This window comes from Gopherus flavomarginatus, chromosome 8 (genome assembly GCF_025201925.1).
Source record: "Gopherus flavomarginatus isolate rGopFla2 chromosome 8, rGopFla2.mat.asm, whole genome shotgun sequence".
Classification (NCBI taxonomy): Eukaryota; Metazoa; Chordata; order Testudines; family Testudinidae; genus Gopherus; species Gopherus flavomarginatus.
This window is the reverse complement of record NC_066624.1, coordinates 111,849,836-111,855,804: the sequence shown is the minus strand read 5'-3', so window position 1 is coordinate 111,855,804 and position 5,969 is coordinate 111,849,836.

Genomic DNA, 5,969 nt, shown 5'->3' with positions numbered 1-5,969 from the left:
TCTCCCACCCTAACTTATCCCTAATGCTCAGCTTTCTTTCAGAGTTTTTATAGTCTCTGCTGTAGGCTCCAAACTCCAATCCCTGCCTTTGCTTTCACTTACATCATTTCTAAAGATTTTCCACTGATCCTTGCCCTAAACCTTTCTCTCCCTCTCACTCACACACACACACTCTTGCCTCACATTTGTTATATTTATTGCTTGGATCAAGCTGATTAGGTTGTAATTAAAGGTCTAGGTTTTAAAAAAAAAGAATCAGAGACATTCTTGGGAGAGGAATAATCTTTGGTATCATTACCTTTCCTCTGAGCTCTTAGTATTGCAACCAATAATAGAGAAAACATGATGTCCTGGAAAGTCTCTAAACAACAGTAATTCATGGGACTACAGGAATGAATGTAGAAGGGTAATATGTACTTTAGAGAGAAAAAATACAAATAGTGCATTTTTATTAGCTGGTTATTGCTTTTGTAAATGAAATTAGGTGTCTATAGAAAGGCAGGCTGTTTTGTACATCCGTCATAGGGACTTAGATCTTTCAGTGGTATGAACTGTTATCTTCATTATCGTAACTGCAGCAGAGACTGGCTGTGAAAGCAGAGGGCCATTTTTTATAGGCAAAGCCATGGTGCCCATTTAGTTGCCTGAAATACCAGGCAAATATGAGTCTGTCATCTTCTTTATTGCCTGTCCTCCTTCTTCCATTTGCAGAATGCTTCATACAATGCAAAGTACTCTTTGTTCCAATCTTTAAAAAGCATAAAATTCCTGCTTGTGGAGAAGCCATTGTATGAACATTTGCAGACCCCTTGTTTATTTGACAAAAGAAGCTGACCAATAGAGAATCTTTTTGTCACCGTTGTTGCTTTGATTTTGCAATAACCCTACCAAAATGCAGTAGGTAACAAGACGAAATTTTATAAGTAGTTCTTCTTATGTGTTTGGTTTGCAAAAGTGTTCTGAAAACTTGGTAGCCCCAGAACTAAAACTACTGGCTCACTATCTGCCCTTATGAGGATGATTATAAAAGAAGAAATGGACAATATTTTAACCAGCTGTGAAAAAAAGTATAACTCCCTCTCCAGGCAAGGAGGACAGCAAAATGTGGCAGAACTGATATAAACCACACAACTGAAAATGTCTGTTGCAAAATAACTTTCTTCCCAGCCACGTCTGGTTCCAAAGCTGTAGCCTTCCTTTTGGATGTGGAGTGTACCATTGTTATCACTGCTTTTGTGACCTTACGATTAGGTGATGCAATGTGCTCTACATGGGGCTGCTACATCTTAAAGCCATTCAGAGAGTGAAGCTGGCATAGGACACAGAAACTTGCTTATGGAGCAGAGCATCTTGCTGGGAGCACGTGACACCTGTGCTCTGGGGTTGGCATTGGTCTCCGGGTGGAATTTAAGGTTTATAAAGCCCTAAGTGCTCTGGCACCAGTCTATCTAGGGACCACCTCTCTTGCCAGGTCACCTTACCACAGCCCCAGTCAGCCAGGCAGCTTAAGCTAGATCCCCATGTTATGAAAGAGTGGGAGCAGCTGGCAGAGTCTTCACCCAGTAGGCTCCAAAACCTCCCCCCCACACCCACAGATCCAACATAAAATCATAGAATCATAGAATATCAGGGTTGGAAGGGACCTCAGGAGGTCATCCAGTCCAACCCCCTGCTCAAAGCAGGATAAACCCCAACTAAATCAACCAATCACCAACTAAATCATAGCCCAAATCTAGTGACTTTCTGGGCATGCTGCAAAAGACCCCTATTTGACAGGGCTGCTGGAGAAGGCTGAGGGCACTCTTCCTAGATGATGAAGAGAGTAGGTGACTGGCTGACTGAGCTCCTGTGGAACTGCTGATTTTAATGCTGGTGACCTTTCATCTCATTGTATTTCTGTATAATTATGTTGGAGCACCTAGAGCCATAGACCGGCCTCTTTTATCTTAAATGCAAATAAAATAAATAATTCAGTTGAATGTAGCGTTTCTCAACTCAGGGGCAATGGGGAAGAGGAAGTCATGAGATGTTGAAAATTCCATGGTAATCTGAGGCGAAGAAAATCTGGCTCCCCCACTCTCCTGATGCCCTGACCCTTCAGGATCAAGTATTTTCTGTCAAACTTTCCAAACCCACAAAATAAGTTAGTCAGGCTTGCCATTGTCGCGGATGCATGTTTTTTACTCTTTTATAGGAAATGTAAAGGAGATGCAGAGCTCTTTGACATTGAATAAGAGGCTGCCAACTTGAAATGATTGAGAGACACTGGTCTGACCCATTCTATGTTCTTCTAATACTTGACAGCAACCAAAAAATTAAGCCCTGGAGGTGACTTTTCACCAAGGTGTGTCAGGAATTAATGTTAATAGGGGCCCAAGGGTCTAATCAAAGTTCATTGAAGTCAGAGGGTGTTGGACTTGGCCCTAAATATCACATACAACAATGCACTGCAAAGTTACCCCATAGTGCAAGCATTTATATTCAACATTGTCCACCATGTGCTGCCATTGGAGGGTTGGTCCTCTCTTCGGGTGTGTCACTCAGCATCCCACAAACCTCTTTTCCATTTACTAAAAAAGCAGGTGCATCCTGGGTATTTAAGCTTCATCAGCTGAAGTCAATGATTAAATCTGCTTAAAGATGACTAGTCTTCTCCAGCCTTCTCCAGACTAGTCTTCTCCAGGGCTGCGGGAGAATTTTGTCCCGAGGGACACTTGCTCAGGTTGGTGAGAGTTTACTCAACATGGGACTATGCTAGGGATCATCTGCCTGAGGTGGTGCAGTCTAGTCCTTCATCAGCCTGACTTGTGGATTCGTTTGGGGTGTTTCAGAGTGGCACCGTTCATGAACGTCATGGATGTTGTATGGTGCTGAAGGGAGATAATGGTTGTAGTTATTTATGGAGCCCAGTGGGGACTTGCACTTGAGGCATGATGCAGCAGCTACCCGGATGATCATGCCACCCCCCTTCCAACTGACCCATCATCTTCGTCTTGTGCTCCGCCAGCCCCTAGCGCTGGTGGCTCACTGGGATGCCTTAGCCCACCTGAGAAGACACAAGAGCCTGCCCCTTCCATACTTAACAAATCAAACCAAATGGAAACAGCTCCCATCCCTCCTTAGACTACATGGCTCTTCCCCTGCTTGCCCCAGCTACACCCTCCCAGGGTCACACAATGTATTCTCCATCACTGGACTGCAGTTTCTCTTCTAGCTCCATCCTGGGCTCAGCAGCTCATTTGCCCTGTGGGTGCAGGGCCACAGAAGGAAGACTCGATTCTACCCTGCCTGCAAGTCCCCACCAGGCTCCATAAATAAGTACAAGCATTATCTCCCTTCAACACCATACAACTCCCTTCTGATCCCTCCTTGGGGTCTTTCTCTGTCCAGACCTTAGAGCCCTTCTCGTTCCTGCTCTGTTCCACCAGCTGTCTTCCCAAGCCTGCTACCATGAGCAGACCATCCTGAGATCAGCACCTCCACTCCCCCACCCGCTCCCCTGAACAGCAGGCTGCTAGTTATATAATCATCTTGGCCAATGAACTAACCCCTCCCCCAGTCATATGACCACCAACAATCTCTCCTGGAGACTACATTTCCCAGTGCGCCCCACTCTTAAAGGGCCAATTCTCCAATTATGCTGGGGCTCACAGGACCTGCTCTTAAAGGGGCTGCCTGATTGTGTTACGGGTACGTTATTATTACTTCAATGTTACTGTGGAAAGAACAATATTAACTAGAATTCTGCTCATTTGTCAGGAACAAACATGAGCATGTCAAAGTTTAAGAAGAATTCTAGTCTCTACACACAAAGCACTGGGCCATGATTTCTAAGCAGATTTACTCACTGATTTTAACTGGCTTCAGTGGGCCTACACCTGTGAGTAAGTGCTCACCAGGTGAGTAAGTGTTGCAGAATCAGAATGAGCAGTTGCATGGAAAAAATGGAGCTCTCCACTATGATGCATTTGCAGCATTGCTGGCACTCCAGAACAGGCAACTTCATTCAAGCAGCCTTCCTGCTATCACCAGCGTGTGACGTGACGACAGGGTACATCGGTGTGGTTCAGTCCATCACAGGGCAAATTCCAATGATGTATTCTCCCGAGGATCCATTCATGTTGATTTATTGTTTGCAGTTTAGTAGCAAGCAGAGGCTCCAGTCAGGAGTGGAGTCCCAAGTGTGGCACAATCTCAGAGGAAGACACTCTTCTTACAACAAGGAGCTTCACCCATCATCCCACAGATTAAACTCCACCAAAGTCAATGGGCATTTTGCATAAATCACCATGGAATGACATGGCTCCAAAGCTGTAAAAATCTGCAGTTTATAACTCAGTCTGTATAGTGCCTGCTTTTCATAGATTCATAGATTGCAAGATCAGAAGGGACCAATGTGATTATCTAGTCTGACCCCATGTAGAGCACAGGCCACAGACCTTCCCCAACATAATTCCTAGAGCAGATCGTTTAGAAAAAAACATCCAATCTAGATTTTCAGATGATCAGTGATGGAGAATCCACCACAACCCGTGGTAAATTGTTCCAAGGGTTAATTATGCTCACCATTTAAAATTTACACCTTATTAGCTTCAACTTCCAGCCACTGAACTGGCTTAGACCTGTCTCTGCTGGACTGATGAGCCCATTATTAAATATTTGCTCCCCATGTAGATACTTATAGACTGTAATCAAGTCACCCCTTAACCTTCTCTTTCTTAAGCTTAATCTATTGAGCTCCTTGAGTTTCTCACTCTAAGGCAGGTTTTCTAATCCTTTAATCATTCTCGTGGTTCTTCTCCGAACCCTCTCCAATTTATCAACATCCTTCTTGAATTGTGGGCACCAGAACTGGACACAGGATTCCAGCAGAGGTCGCATCACTGCCAAAAACAGAAGAAAAATAACCTCTCTGTTCCTACTTGAGATTCCAATGTTTATACATCCCAGGGTTGCAGTAACTCCTTTGGCCATAGCATCACACTGGGAGCTCGTGTTCAGCTGGTTATCCACCATGACTCCCAAATCTTTTTCAAAGTCCCTGCTACCCAGCAGTCATAATCACTGTGAAATACTGCCAAAGGCACGGAACATTTTCTCAGATTGGGCCATATTCTGTCAATTCGAACTCAGTGGAAATGTTACTTGAATAAGGATGGAGTAAGAACAACAGGATTTAGATCACTGTGGTTGTTAGAGCTGGCCACAATGTTTGCTAAAACGTCTGCCATCAAAAATAGGAGTTTCCAGTGGAAAAAAAGTGGAGGAAATTAAAAAAGTTAGAGTAAGTGGGATTTTTTTCCACCAAAATGATCTGATTTTTTTTTTTTTGGTGAAAACTGAAATTTTTCACAAAAAATCCAAATGAAAGCAAAAATCTCTTTGTTTTTCTCTAAAATGTTCATGAAAAAAGAAAGCTCCATTTCAAGCAGGTCTGAGGATTATTATACTTGATGCCAAAGAATAAACACCTTGGGCTAGATCCTTAGCTGGCATCAATCATTGTAGCTCTGCAGAAGTTAATGGTACTGCACTGATTTACATCAGCTGAGAGCCTAGCAGGTGGTTCTTTTACCTCAGAAGTCAGCTGGCCAGATTCTGATCGCAGTTATAACAACGTAAAGCCAGAGCAATGCCAAAGTAGAGTGGAATCACACCAGAGTTACATAAACGTATCTAAGAACAGAATCTAGCCCAGCATTGTATGATACTGTTGTTGCTGGAGGGGAACACTGAATATTGCTTTTATTACACCTTTGTATGCTGTGTCAGCCATCTTGGATTGTTTAAAGTATGGTGCCTTCTTCGGTTTAGTAAAACATGGTGTTTTACCCATTCGTGTCTTTTTTAAAGCTCCTAAGCCAGGTGACCACATCATGAACTCAGGACCAGAGAAGCTGCAATATTTTAATATAGTATCAGAGGGGAGCCGTGTTAGTTTGGATCTGCAAAAGCAGCAGAGTTCTGTG